Here is a 16,253-nt window from a genome sequence, read left to right on the forward strand (position 1 = left end):
TTCAATTTCGCGGCCTGCTCAAGGCACGCGAAGTGCTCATTTCGCGTACGGTTGCACACAAAATACTTTATTAGAAGTGTTGCTGTATTGCTATAGGAATAAATATTTAAAATCAAAGATACAACATAAAAAAATGCAGGGTGTGGTGCTCTTTCGCTCTTATCTATCTTTAACAGTTACCCCTATTTGCGGCCACTTTTCCATAAGCAACCGTATTCCATCGTGTAGAGAAAAAAAATAGCTTTAATTTGATATATAATTTATGAGGATACGTTATGAAGGTATAAATTAAACAGAGAGGTACATGTTTACACCCGGTTGCCAAGGGGTTGCGGCCAAGTGAGAAATGGCAACCCAAACTTTTCAATTTCTTTACACATCTCTCTTTGAAATTACTTATAATTTATGTAAAAAACAAGTGAACGAAACTGTTTGGGAATAGTATATTATTCAACGAGTGAGAAAGTTGGTCATTTCCATGAGAATGAAATTTGCGACCACGAGCCGTAGGCGAGTGGAGTAAGTCATTCGAATGGAAATGGCCAATTCTCACGAGTTAAATACTATACTTTTTCTAATCATATTGACAATTGAGTAAATAATTATATATTTTTTATTTTTACGTTTTATTATGTACATATACATTAACCGTGACATAATTAACAATAGTAAAGGGAAGCGATTTTACATCTACATTAGTATTGGTTATTTCTTTATTCTTCGTTGTGTTTCGTACACTGCTGCTGGAAGCTTAAACTGCATTGATGATTTTGTTCGCTGAGTCCATCTTCTTATTCATGGACGTGTCTATATAACCTTCGGCTACCGTTGTGGACTTCCAGCCACCGTGTCTTTTTAAAGCGGTTATATCGGCACCTGCATCTACTAGTATTGTAGCTGATGATCTCCTTAAAATGTGTCCAGTATACTTTTCCGCTTCCGGTAGCAGTCTCTTGCACTTCTGGTGGCGTACAATTCTCTAGATCATCCACAATTTCCATTTTCTTGTTGATATTTCTGAGAAAACAGATTCGATGACAAATGTCAATGTCAACTATTTTTTAGAAAACAATGGACCGCCGTATAATCGTTACGGTCGTGGTGGGAGTATAATGTTGTGACGGTGCGCAGGCTCTTGTGTCTTTCTAGCCTTCTCTCTCGCACATGTGACGTCACGTGCGGAGCACCGGCAAAGTAAACACATTGCCAATAGAACAGCATAGCGGCCTTTACACACATATTTACACTTACATAGAGTTTTAACCACGCGATTGAGGGTGTCCGAGGAGCAAGAGATAAGCCTGATAGGTACGAGTATGATCAATTGTGAATATTCATGCCCGCTTTTTTGATTTCACTCAAAATTACGTGTCAGGTTGTAAGAGTTGTGGCGCTGATTTTTAGATCGACATTCCCGTTCACACTTTTGAAAGCACTGAAAATTTTGTGTAAGATTGCATGATTGATTATACGACCTTTAAACAGACAGACTTTTGAGTGGATTGTCCAAAATCTCGAAGATAGAAGCGTACGTGCAAAGGCACCTAATATCAGCAAATTAGGGAGATTTTCAGTTTTTACTTTATTTAGGTATGTCAATATTCCGACAACAATTTATACTAATAATCAAGATGAAAATTAAGATTATTTAATTTATGAACTTATTTACAATGGTAGGTACAACATTTACAACAAGTAAAACAATAATTCAATAAATTGGTGCAAGGGCTATTTTTTTGGATTTGTAAATTTCTTAATTTTACCGTCCAATCGCTTCTTACAATTGTCGAAACTGATTTTTTTATTAATCTCACGCAATCTAATGTAAGTGCGTGTTCGTGCCAAGCAGTGTATGACTTCATGCGGAAGTTTATCCTCTAACTTTTCTAAAGTTCTGTCAGTCACTGTATCAAATATGAATTTATCCTTTGATAAAAAATTTTTGTGTATCTCATTAAATACACAGTCGAGAACTTCAGTTGCTGCAATTAACTGTTTACTAGGATATAAAAGGGAACCTCGAGATATGTACTGAATCCAATCAGGCATATTGCCCTTAATTTCTCTATTATCCCCAGATGGAAATCCTAGAGAGTACTTGTCACGGAATCGATATGCGACATAACCAGCAATATATTTTAAACTTTCGATGTGGACAGTGTCTCTGAAGTCTGGTGGTACACTGTCGGGCGTTTTATCATTGCATTCATTGAAGTCTTCTACTTCAAGTTCTACAAAAGAGCGGAATTCAGCGACCTCCTCAGATTGTACTTTTTCATCGGGAATGTCGCGAACAATATTCTTGAAAATATGTTGAGTGATACAATATGCATTTTCTTCATCTAAGGGCTTTAATTTAATTTTAATTAAAAAATACTTGCGGCCATATTTTAATAGGCAACCCTGCAGAAACATATTTCTCTATTCATAATTATCTATAAAAATTTTGTTTTGATTAAAAAACAGATGAACATAGAAATCATGCAGTGGGATCTTAGACTATTCAGATGTGGTCAAATTTAAGAGCATTATCTCTGGCCCAACTGCACGGTCAACTTAATCCTCCCCCAGCCCTCCCGTTTACCTGCGTCGTACTTTTTTCCCAACTGACATACGTTCTACCAAGCATGATAATGTGGATTTGAAATCATTGTGATTGGATTTGATTTTGATGTCAGTAGCTCAGGTAATGGTGGTTATGTTTTGATTAATTCCGGACACTGGAATGTTGATTTTTTAGTTGGCAATTTTAGTAGGTGTAGTAGCGGCTCTTAAAGATCAGAACCAGGTAGGCACCAGCAATTTTTTTTAAGTAGGTACACTTGGTTATTTTTTCGGGTTTTATTTTGACCGTGCACCAGTTAAACGGTGGTGATGGGTATAATGCTCATTAAGTCATTACAAAAGTAAGACGTAATTTCAAAATGTTCGGCCTTTCGCTAACCTGGACGTTTGGAAAATGACATTAACATTAACAAAACAATATCATGCATTGGGTTTATTATAGAAAATATACGCACCGATTTTTGGTACATTCCATTATTATATCTGCTTTAAAAAAAGATACAGGTGATTCACGAGTAATAATGAGCTTAACGAAATTTGTGATGCTACCAATATTACATTTGGACTGATTATGAGGATAAAAAATATTTTTTAATTTTATAAATCATAGTCAACGTACCCGGCATTACATTTGTCAAATTTAATCAAAATCATTAGGTATATGGGAATAATCAATAAAAACACAAACAAAAAAAAAAAAAACTACGGGATACATGTATTGTTGGTTGCATCACAAATTTTGTTAGGCTCAATGTTACTCGTGAATCATCTTGTACAGGGTGATTCATCTTTTACCGCTGGTGGCAAAATGACCCTTAAGGATTGAGAAAATTTTATGAAACTTACAGATTTGATTTGTCGAAAAATTTACTTTCGGCCGGTATAATTTATTTCAAAAAAAGTTTTTTTTATGAGCAGATATTTATAAAAAACTGTTTTCTAAAAAAATTTCATGTTTAAATTTTTGCATCAGAATGTGGCTAATGGCGTATAAAATCAATATCTGCAATCCGTTTCGAAAAATGTTTGATAGTTTTTGAATTAAATCGATTTTAATGGAAAAATTGCTTTTATTGGTACTCGTTGACTTTTAGTGTTGTAAATTTTCTTTAACAATGACTACCCTGTAAAACTGACCTGTTTAGGTGAATTTGTTCGATTTTACGAATAGAGTTGTAAAGGGCCCACTGCGGTGGCAATAAAGATCCCCTAATAGATCGCATTGTTAAGATATTGGGACATTATGTCGTAAATCATGAAGCAAATACAAATTTGAATATCAAAATGCCTTTATTTCAATAATACCATATGCTAAAATTAGTTTAACATGGTAAAATTGTGTGAAGATACCTGTGTGTGCATATGCCACACAATTAACTTATAAATTTCATTTTTCGATATTATGTGGCTTATGAATAATAAATTAGGTCTGCAAAATATGAAAACGAAATTATAATTTTTAAGGTCAATTTTTCCACCGGCGGTAAAAGATGAATCACCCTGTACCGGGTGGGGCATCGTATACGCGCACGCGAGAAATCGCAACTTCTAATTAAATTAAATTGTCGAAATTTTATATACCTAACTAATTATTGATAAGGTATATTTGAGAATTAAAAAAAAAATTGTTGTTAATAACTAAGGTCGTAACAGTTTTATTAGTTTTCTGAAATTAACTGTTAATTTACCTATAAAGTTTTTACACTAAATGAATCTGTATTTGCTAGTGCATCAAACCCTGGTGGCACAATTACAATTTTTGACTTGGTTAGCTAAATAATTCGCTTTTTAATTTAAACGCAAACCAGACGCAATTTTTGTTGAACGTCATGCATGATAATAAACCAAACAATTTTTATATTTAATTTGAAAAATTATGAAAAAATGTTTAATAATAATTTTTTTTTGGTTTATTATCATGCATGACGTTCTACAAAAATTGTCAACTTTCCATGGCATTCTTGATATTGCATTTTATTACTTAGTAAGTTAATTTTATCACGTTTGTTTTTTTTTTTTTTTAATTTTATTCTTTTTCCCCATAATGGCAAAACTGTATTTATGAATACAGACAGATACGCTTGTTTGAAAATCACACAAAAAATGTATGGGTGCTATTTAAAAAACCAAAGTTGGTTGCCATAGCGGCGAAACAAAAGAAGGTAGGTAGGAACAAACTAGAAAGACCAGATGATGCAGAATAATACATCAATCGACTTTTATATTAAACATTTTTTCATAAATTGTCAAATTAAAAAGTTACAGCCAATATTTGATACTTTTGTTCCACGCTGTATATCACATACACCTAATGAGAGTACAGCATTAATAAATGCCGGTTGGAGCCCCTTTGAAAATACTTATACAAATTTTGATGCACAAACAGGTGCTTTTGATGCATGTTGGCTACTTTCAAATATATTAGGCTTTGCTGAAGATTATAAAAAAATTGTGTTGAATTTACATCAAGAACTCGTACTGCTTCGTTCAAGTACTGATCTAAATGCTACTCTTGAGGCGACAGGATTAGAAAAAGCATATATAAGAATTACAAAAATTGTATGGCAAGTTCCACATTTCACCGTTTCCGATGAAGAAAAATTAAAATTGTTTAATATAATTGAGAAAAATAATTCTCTATCAATTGCACATAGAAGATGGGAATTATTTACTTATCCTCTTTTACAAGAAAGTTATTCGTTTACGTGGGTATTAAAGTCATCAACGTCTTTGGAAAAACCACGATTCGTAATGATAGGTTTTCAAACTGATCGAAAAAATAATCTGAAAAAAGATGCATCCAAGTTTGATCATTGTAATTTAAAAAATATCAAACTATATTTAAATTCGCAATCTTATCCATATGAAAATTTAAATCTAGATTATAAACATAATCAATATGCTTTGGCCTATGATATGTATGCACGATTTCAACAGTCCTATTACTATAATAAGAAAATGATTTGTGAACCGTTGTTCAAACCTACAAAATTCAAAACTGATGCACCCTTGCTTCTTATCGATTGTTCGTATCAAAACGAAACGTTCAAAAACGGAACCGTAGATGCACGAATCGAATTTGAGACTCTCGCTGATATGCCTGCAAACACTTCAGCTTTTTGTTTAGTCTTGTACGAACAGTTTGTCAGTTACGAACCGTTAACCGGTCGTGTAAGTATTTTGTAAAAAAAAGATGTTTATCGTTGATGTACAAGGTTTCCAATATGGTGCTAGTAATTTTATATGTAAAGAAATAGCAATAATAAATACAATAAATGGAAAATCCGATCACGCAATTTTAAAACTACCCTTTGATAAAACATTATTTAATTATCGAACCGAAAAACAATGGAACTGGCTAACAAATAATCTACATGGACTTTAATGGGATGGCAACTGGTATTGTAATATCAACTATGAAAATTTATTGAGTTTCATTGAAAATTTCATCAACAACAACAACAACGACAACAATGAAGACATTGTAGTTGCAGTGAAAGGTGCTCAGAAAAAGGAATGGTTAAGCACGTTACTCAATAGAGAAATTATTGATTTGGAAGAAGATGATTATCCTGCATTTTCAAATTTAAAAGAAATTTTTAAATCGTTTCACTGTCAAAAGCATTATTTTAATAATTTAAGCTGTAGCTTGAAGAACGTGTACAATTTATATTATTGGTGTAATTATTGTAGGAAATAAAAAACTGGTGTTGATAAAAGTTTTTTATTTTATTTTTTGTTTATTTAACAAACTTGTGATGAAGATGATGATGATAATGAACAACTGTTGTCTTCTTCTGCTTCTTCCTCTTCTCCTGTTACTTCAGTAAAAACAGGTGCCTCTAAATATAATTTTTTGGGTGGTGGTGGAAGCATTTCTTGGTCCTCAATGTCTTCATCCAGAAGATTGAATTTATATCGGCGAATAACCTTTTCAAGCTGTTTGAATTCATTATCCGATTCAAGTTTGCTTCTCATGTATTTTATGGGAAGATTGCCAAACTTTTTTTAACGTTTTTTCTTTCGGCGAATAAGTCAGAAAGAAAAATTTTATCGTCCCCTTTTATCTTTATATCTTTTACTCCATATCTTTAAAAAGAAAGTATTTAATAAAGCCTTTATAAATTTAAAAAAACTTACTGAAACAAATGCTTCATCACCGTCAATGCTGTTGTTATGGGAAAATGTATTTTATCTTCAGTAAAAATAACTAAAGTACATGGAGAAGTTGCCATTTTGTTGATGAAAAATAAAAATGTACTTGTTATTAGTCAAAGTCAAAGGTGTATTGATATAATTTTATTTTTGAATCGAAAACTGCCGATGTTTGTTTGGTGAACTGATTTTTTAATGAAAAAAATCATATCAGTTAATTTAATGATCTTAGCGCACGTGTAATGTTGAAGAAACATAAAGATTATATCTTTTGATTACCATTCTAAAAAATTTCTTATTATTCAAAGTCAAAGGTGCATCGATAAGCGCACGTGTCGTGTTGAGGAAAACATGTATTTTTAATGACTATTCAAACTAAAAAATTTCTCATTAGTCAAAGTCAAAGGTTCATCGATATAATTTTATTTTTGAATCGAACATAGTGCATTGTTTCCTAGAACGTTAAGATGTTTAATAATAGGTCCATCTAATTGTGGTAAAACCAACGTAATTATTAGTTTAATAGAACATGAAAACGGATTAAAGTTTAAAAACGTCTACGTCTATTCAAAGAGTTTATATCAACCAAAATATGTTTATTTGGAAAATTTATTGAAACCTATAAAAGGTATTGGTTACTATGCATTTAATAACAGTGAGAATATCAGAAATCCATCGAATGCACGATCAGATTCAATATTTATTTTTGATGATGTTGCTTGTGACAAACAATATATTATACGTGAATATTTCAGTATGGGAAGACACAATAAAATCGATTGTTTTTACCTATGTCAAACGTATGCAAAAATACCCAAACATTTAATAGGAGATAATGCAAATACTTTTGTAATATTTAAACAAGATGAACTTAATTTAAAACACATTTATAACGATCATAGCGGTACAGACATGAGCTACGAAAAATTTCGAAATTTATGTACTTTATGTTGGAAAATACCGTTTGGATTTTTGTGCATTTTCAAAGATAACGATATTAATAAAGGAAGATATCGTAAATGTTTCGATCATTTTATTTATTTAGATGAAATATAATTTAAATTAACTTATAATATCGGTTCCAATACATAAATTATTGCTATCCCCACCCTCGATCAGAAAAAAAAAACGGTCCAGACCTGTTCAGACCAGTTCAAAAACGGATCAGACCTGTTCAAAACCAGTTCCAAAACGGATCAGACCTGTTCAAAACCAGTTCCAAAAAACGGATCAGACCTGTTTATTTGAGATTAGAAAAAAACTGTTAAAAAATTTAGAATGCATAAGATAGATAAAGAATTAAAAAAAAGACTTATTATCAAACGGAAAATTATAAAGAACAAATTGGATCTATTAAAACAAGGTGAACTTGATCAAGAAAAAATGTTATCACCTCTAACGAAACATTTGGAAAATATAATAGTTAGTGGCGGTGATGAGAAAAAGAAAGATAAAGAAATTCCCAAATGTTCTATACAACAAAATATTGAAGAAGAAACACAATCATCTGAACAACCTCAGGTAGTAAATTCAAACTTTCAAAAAATTAGTGGTGAGTTAGAAGATGACGAGCCATTGCAAGCATTACCGAGAAAATATATTAATGATTTGTTGAAAGATGTAGTCGATCATAAGTATGGAGTCAGATATGACAAATCTTCTGAATCATTTAAAGTAGGTAATTCAAAATTATCGATTCTTAATCAAGATTTAATTATACAAAATAAAACCTATAAAGGCACAAAAGGATTATACGAATTATTATTTAAAAAAGCACCTAGTAATTATACACCAGACGATTTCAAACAATATAAAGAAATTATTCTGAAAACAAATGCACATAAACGCTATTATCAAGCCAATCCACAAATAGACGGTAGCAAGATCCAAAATATAAAAACATTATTGCACCATTAATTTTAACAACTCGTGAACAAGAGGAAGAGAAACAATCAAAATCGGGTCAAACCAAAAATGGTTTTATGTGCTTTGGCTAGTTTGTCTGCCTCACTGCGTTCGGCAGCCAATCTACCAGCCGCAGCACATAAAACTTCATTTTTGCTCCTCATAACATAATATACTGTTATTTGTAAACAAAACATGTATTTAATATGCAAATTATAAAATAGCATAAAAAATTCGTTTTATAAAACTTAACAGCACTCGAGTGCCTCAGATGCAGAGGAATTTTAACATAATCAACGCACTTCACCAACCTACCCTTTGATTAATTTCACAATATTTTTGTTATTGATATTTCGCCATCATTCAAAGCAGGAGATGAAAATGAAAGTTTCTGACTTAATGAATAGCCAAATTTCAACAATTTATCATATTCTAATCCATGAAGTGTTTTCAAGCAGTGAGGAACATCTATTTTTTCCAACACTATTGTCAAAATCTTGATAATGTAATGCCTGGCCTGGTTTTCAATTCAGCTAGTTATTTCGTACGCGTTTTTATTAAATTTTTATATTGTATACGGGCTGGGAATAAACAATACTTTCTGCAAAATTGCTCATAGCTGATAGGTCGCTTCATCTGTTTCCTCCTTGTGCGGATAGACAGCGCTGCCTTGTCGCTTGTTGGTGACTGCTTTATGCGCGGAACTTATCGGCCAAGAAAAATGAAACTATAAAAGGTTCGTCTTGAAGTCTTCGTCATTACTGGTGTGAGCTTCATCGGCTTCACAGTACTCCACCAACTTGTCTACGAATAACTTCGGGTAAGTTTTTTCATTTCGTTTTTTTTTTGCCACGCAATTCTGGTGTAACAGGCGATCACATCAATTTAATTAATTTAAACAATTAACATGTTGTTAAGGATGATTTCAATTCTCAAATTCGAGTGTATATTTTGTTTTTTAAACTGTAGTTTATTTAACGAGTTCGTTTGTAAATTGGGCTTTTTTTGGCATGAGTAAGCCAGTTTAAAACGCGAGTGAAACGAGAGGAGAAAATTCTCAAATTTTTTTTGGTTATTCTCTCATATTTAGGCGTTGAGTGCTGGGTTCACGTGATTTCATTGCTCAAGCTAGACAGACTTAATTTTTCTAATTTAAATATGTCATTTTTGTCAGTGTGATATCATTGAAGACGTGCCTTCTTTACAGGGGTAAACACATCTGTTGATCGTTTCCTAACTCAAATAAAAATTGTAAAATGTAGATAATATTTTGCTGCATTATTTAATCGAGATTCATAAAATTATCTCTTGGAATTCCACTCGAACGTTTTGTTTCTCCAGCCAATTCTCTCTATCACTGTTGCCTTGCAAAAATTTGATAAGAAAAACTGCCGACTGACAAATTCTTTCCATTTCTGGTCTCGTAATTTTGCGTTGAAAGCAAACTTAGATGTCCCCTTTCATAATCTATTAATAAAAATTTGCAGTGTCTTACAATTTTGAATGGGGTAACTGTTCGCGAAATAGTGACGTGGCAACTGTACTAAGTGAAGTTCTCCAATGCTTCGATTGGCATCTTAGTATTTCCAATTTATAATGTTAATGACCCAGAAACAAGCGCTTCCGAACTTTTTGCTCGAACACCCCCAAATCAGAGATTTGTAAGAAAAGATGAAATGGAAACAGGGCATAATAAATCGAGCCTAAGAGACAGTAGATGCAAATCTCGGTGTATCATTTATATTTTATATCAATCTGTGAAATACAGAGGACCTTTATCATTGAAGTTTTTTCCTGAAATTATAAATTATGCAATATCCAGCGTACAGTTTAATCGATGTTTGTCTCTAGTTGCAAAGTAGGCTATCAACTTTTTCTTTATCCAGAACCTTCTTATCGCACTTATTATCTGGGTAAAAGAAAATTGTAGAGTCGACCTTTCAATTTACATGAATCATACTTTCGTGTTCTTTTCTACGATGTTTCGAAGAATTTAACATAAAAATCACAAATAGAATAAAATCATAATTAAGGCTTTAACATCACGTCAAGTGATCGACGCAAAAGATGCGCAGCGACCTCAACTTGCGATGGTCGCATCTCCGAAATTGAAATCGGTTCCTTGTACGACAGGTACAGCGAGCTGAGGTGTACATTAGAATCAACGGAAAATTGTCTTTCGTAATTGGAAATTGAACATTGGTCTTGACAAACAGTGTAAACACGTCTGCGTAATTTTAATTGCAAGTGACGTGAGAGGTTATCATTATTGAACCCGACCTTGTTTTCTAATGAGCGCAGCGTACAAACACAACACTGGAAATGACTTCGTGTTTAACTTTAAACTATTCGCATGGCGTCTTAGCGGCGCCATAAAACTTTATATGGTTTTTTTCGAATCTTTTGTTAATTTTGATAACAGGATATAATTTTGATGGCGCATTAAAGCGATACCCATCAGATCATTATCTTTTGCTTAATGTCCGTGATTGCTTCGATGTTTAATTGTCACGAATTGACCCGTAAGTTTTTTTTTTTCATTTTATATTTTCATGTTCATTATTCAATATTTTTCATACTTAACACCAACCGTTGCGAATATTTACTTTGAGATCAAATTTACTGAATGTAAAAAGTTAAGTATCCCCAATTAAAGGTTATGCTAACAAATTTTTTGTATAGTAATCATTTTTGCAAAACATATTTAGTATTAATTCTTTTGTATTTTACAGAAAGAATTGCCTGAATTGAGTCCGCCCTGTGTGTGGCTGTTCTAAGATGACTTTATCAATCAGGAATTGGTACCAACAATATTGAACAAAATCAGGCGCCGGTTTGGAAGTCGCCAAGGGGCGGCTGAGACAGTTAGGAAGTTACCAGTTAACGGTGAGTTTTTAAGCTAGCTTTACAATGTTAGCCAAAAAGTCAAAAACTGAAATGCACTTGCATGCAACTAACAATAGCTGTTTGATTAGACAGTTGAAGTATTTTTTCAAAAAGAGAGTTTCTTCAATTTTTTTTAATCATTTGATTGAGGGATTTTACTTTTTTTTACTTTGCATTAGTTTGCATAAAGTTAGGTTAGACCAAGGCAAATCAAATGTATTCCTTTAACTCGTATTATGATAAGGGATTTTATTTATTTTACTCAGTATAAGCTTCTAGCTATCATTGTAAACCTTAAGATCATTTGGCAATTCTGTGTTCTGTTTCATCTTGCTAAAACTATTTTAACTATAAGTTAATTTTTTCTATTTTGCACCTTTATCACAGTGATTATAACACTCAAACGGGTTTCGAAAAGAAGCTCTTTTCGATACCGGTGTCAGGAACATTTACTTAAATTTTTAATGTTGGTAGTGACTCGCAGCGAGTAGTTGCTACGTGATTCCTGCACTTCACGACACTTTAAATTCAAAACTTGCAGTTGTTCGTCTAGCATTGTTTTTTTTTTAATTTAAAATTTAAAATAGAGGCAAAATTGAAAACAAATTGTATTACACTCGTTTTATAAGCCATTTTGTCACACTTGTTTGCTTCATAGCACTCCTCGGCGTGCTATCGTGCTCTAAAAAACGCGTGCGACAAAATGATGTCATATAAAACTTGTGTAATAAATTACTAATATCTAACTGAAATGAAATGCGATTTTAGAACTTGCCTTTGGGTTTGTTTGAACATTACAAGTTTTTTGCCTTCTCTGAAACTGCTATACTATTATAGTGATTTGTTGACACTTATACGCCAACATTGAGCCTGAAGTAATTTATTTACCTTCTCGTCCAAATTTTTAATAATTTGAAAGGATTTTCCTAGTATTTCTTGTAAGTGATTCATTTTTTCATTTTCTGACGAGTTTAGCTTATTTCCTTCGTTTATTTGTTTGTTTTGTTTGTTTAGAATTGACTAATAAAACTGTGTCTCGAGATTGGATGTGTTTGTTATGTCTGAAGTTTTTCTTTCAGTGCTGTGATAATATTCTGTAGGTCTTTTTTTAACTTTTCATCTTCGTACTTTTCCTTGTCGATTTCCTAGGTCCAAGGTCGGAACCTTCCTTAATTATTTTTACTTTATTATCAAAAATTACACAAAGCACATCCGGCAGCCATCTTTTTATTTATCTGTAACTTTTGTATCTTCCTCCGTACAAAATGATTTATCTTGAGCGGAATACTAGGAACGTTCCATGGAAAATATATTTATGTGGCAACTTCTTCATTAACAATCAACGTGGGGTCTCTCGTTGTCGATGAAAAATTCAACATTGCCTATTTAGACACACGGCTTTAGGTCTGTCAAGTCTTGAGTGTTCGTAAAAAGAAGCACACCTGAATTGTTCTATTGTATCATCGAGAGCGTTAGTACAATTAATTGTTTCTTTACCTTTGGTAGGTAGTTGTAGCTGATTCTAACATAAATATAGAAAGAGGTAAAAAAAAACCTGTGATTTAAAGTATGTTACTATATACAGCATGTCCAAAAAGCCTGGAAACACCCCAATAAAATAGAGACGAATGATTTTCGAGAAAACGCAAAAACAGGTGAACTAGCGTTTTCAAAAAGCTTTCTGTTGATGGTGTCTGTTTGCTATTTACTCATAGTCTTACCGCACAAGTCACAACACTTTTGTTTATATTTCAAGTGAATTGTAAGCTCATGTCTATTTAATTCACTTGTTCGAGCAAAACACTTCCCGCAAATGTCACAAAGAACCATTGTTTTTTATATTAAATTAAATTTGATAATATTTTTTTATTAAAAAACAGTTCTCAACGGCACACATTTTACTGTGAGATTTGCATCGTTGCACATTTGGAAATAACTCCCGTATCTTCTTGATGCTTATCTCATCATCCACACATTCAACGAGCAGAGTATTCATTAAGAATTTTCTAACCCACTTCGCTTTCTCTAAATCCTTTACGAACACTTGGGTATCAGAGTTTAAATTCTCAAGAATAAACTGTCACGTGCCAAGCCAAGGTAAAAAAACCTTAAGCACATTATGTTACTACATACAGTGTGTTCAAAAAGTCTGGAAACACCCCAATGAAATATAGACGAATGATTTTCGAGAAAAACGCAAAAACAGGTGAACTAGCGTTTTCATAAAGCTTTCTGTTGATGGTATCCTGTTTGCTATTTTTGAAAGAGTTATGATGTCATCAGAGGTTTTTTTTTAAATGGCAACTTCGCATTTTTACTACTGTTTTTAATAGATCTTTTAATTGTCTACCCGATGGTCAAAAAAAATTCAATTTGCTTAAGAAATTTCCAGAAAAAATCTATTTTTTTATAACACGTAACTGTTTCAAGGTCATCAAAAAGACCGAAAAGAAAATATCAGCAGAAATCTTTTTTAAAACACTAATTGACCTGTTTTTAGATTTTTTTCAAAAATTATGCATTACGTTTTCATTTGGGTGTTTCCAGACTTTTTGGACACACTGTATATTGCAAATATTATATAAAGAATAAACATTTCTTTCTAAGTAGAATGTACCTTTTATAAGTTTAGTGGTACAGTCACGATCACGGAATTTCGTCAGTCGTTGTCATTCAACTGACGTTAGCTGTAAAACAGGCTTTACATATTTTTAACCCCACATTGGAATTTTCGTCATGGATGTCAATTTGTCATCAATTTTATTATGCGTGACAGAATTTCTGTCACAAAAATTTTGAATGTCAGTCATAATGACAATAAAGCTTAGGCTACATACACACTTTTTTCGAATTGATAGTAAAATAACTGACGAAATTCCGTGATCGTAACTGTACCATCGGCTTCATAGAAATCTAGTACAGTGGAAAATCGTAGTTGCCTGAATTTTTGTAAATATAAGTTGTGTAAGGTTGCTACGTCCCACGTTGCTACCCATAGAAGATTGTGATAGTGTCACTAGTGAATGGGAACAGACATTATACTCCCAAATTGACGTGAACGATAATTTCGTAATGACACTGACAGTTTGATTCGATTTTGTCATTGTCATAATTACAGTCTCATGCAATCTGTGTAATTTTGGCTGTACTAGATTTATATGAAAGCGATGGTACTAACACTCTTCTTGTTGGTATTTAGGTCGTTCCAGGTGTTGCATTTGTTGTTTTTTACTTTTTGCCATACATCGAATTTCAATATGTGTTTGTTGATTCCTTTTTCTAAGCATATGTGAAATTTTTCAGAGGGACATTGAACAGATCGGTCTAAATTATCGTATTGAAAACCTTCAATTAACATTGTGTTTTGTTTTACCGTAGGCGCACTATACCAGTTCGTAACTCGCAAACCTTCCATGAATTCCTATACTTGAATACCAAAAAATTCATTTTATTGTTGTTGTCGTTAACCATCTTCAGCAATAATTTCATCTGAATCGTAGCCACTATCGGGACATTTCCGTTGGATGAGGCAGCTGATATTTCGATAGTAGTAAACATTTTCATAAAAATATGGTGCCCAAGATGACTTAGGCGATGATCTGACTTAGATATATCATCTTTGCTTAGCTGCCTCGAATTTTTACAAAAAGCTTTCTGTTATGTTTGTCTTAATTGTCTTTAATTTAAAATGGGCTTTCCGACAGTTTTTCAGAGCAGTCAAGCTTTGATGATGGGTGTAGAAGGGTTTTTTTGCAAAAATAAAACTATTTTGCACCCCATTTATAAAAGATATCAAATGCCTAACCATAAACAATGTCTTCGGACCAATGAAAATTGTTGTGTACTATGAACCACCAACAACTTCAGAAATAGATTTTAAATTCACATTTGTGGGGTCATCTCCGAGGTCCTCCAATTTTTTTCTCCATTCTTTTACTATGGCGTTGTACTCAAAAACAATTTGTAATTTCACTTCACACTTCTTCATACCACAATGATATAACACAAAATAGTTTTTGTTTTAATGGATATGTATATTATTCTCAGGTTGTTAGAAGAATTTGCTCCAAACAAATCTGAAGCTTACTTCTAATAGCTAATGGCTTTTTCATCCAAAGCATTTGATGCCCTCCGCATTTTTACGAATAATATTAATTTTTATTTCGTAATTCAGTGGTGGCTTCATATACAACATATTTTACAGTCTCTGGATTAACCTCATAGGAGGACGGTGTAATAATACTAGCACTGTTACAAGAAACTGAAAATATGACATTTAATAGTGAAAACATTTATTGATAATGCATTCATCATTTCAAATTTGGGAATGTATTTTAAAGCAATTGGAAATTTCATTCCGTCATATTTTAACAATTTACTAAAATGTGGATAACTGGATACTCTACTACAATTTTTTTCTGCATTAGCAGGCCGCAAACCACAAACAACAGACCACAAAAACAGTATTCATCATTGTTTTTGATGTTTATAACGCTTTTAGTTTTTCTTATAAAAGATGGTAAATCAACATAATGTTGAAATACCAACATTTATAGGATTATAAGAGTTAATGTTAATTTTTATGTAAAGGATTTCAGAAAGGGCCCAACCGCTATCACGTTCTTGGAACTCTTCTAAATCGTTTAAAATTTTATCAACAATTTGTAATTTATACCATTCATTCAAATTTGTATTTTTATCTATACTCTTGTTTTTTGTGGTAAAGAATTTATATGAGGTTT

General features: G+C 32.4%; 1 protein-coding gene and 1 long non-coding RNA gene across 9 annotated transcripts in view; one reads left to right on the top strand and one right to left on the bottom strand.

The window, feature by feature from the left end:
- Positions 1 to 16,253, top strand: part of LOC138128364 (serine palmitoyltransferase 1-like) — a 165,727-nt gene that overhangs the window by 121,129 nt on the left and 28,345 nt on the right. For 7 of the 8 annotated variants that reach the window (XR_011158621.1, XR_011158620.1, XR_011158622.1 and 4 more), the window contains exons 1-2: positions 9,302 to 9,445; positions 11,358 to 11,511. The gene's annotated coding sequence lies outside the window, so the exon portion shown is untranslated. Of the gene's footprint in view, positions 1 to 9,301; positions 9,446 to 11,357; positions 11,512 to 16,253 lie in introns of those variants that run through there. The other variant, XR_011158619.1, reaches the window with a different exon arrangement.
- LOC138128371 (uncharacterized) lies at positions 6,276 to 6,965 on the bottom strand. The gene is made up of 2 exons (XR_011158625.1): positions 6,706 to 6,965; positions 6,276 to 6,654 (listed from the first exon to the last, which is right to left on the bottom strand). It is a non-coding gene; the product is annotated as an uncharacterized lncRNA (long non-coding RNA).

The sequence above is a fragment of the Tenebrio molitor genome, chromosome 4 (genome assembly GCF_963966145.1).
Source record: "Tenebrio molitor chromosome 4, icTenMoli1.1, whole genome shotgun sequence".
NCBI classification, from domain to species: Eukaryota; Metazoa; Arthropoda; class Insecta; order Coleoptera; family Tenebrionidae; genus Tenebrio; species Tenebrio molitor.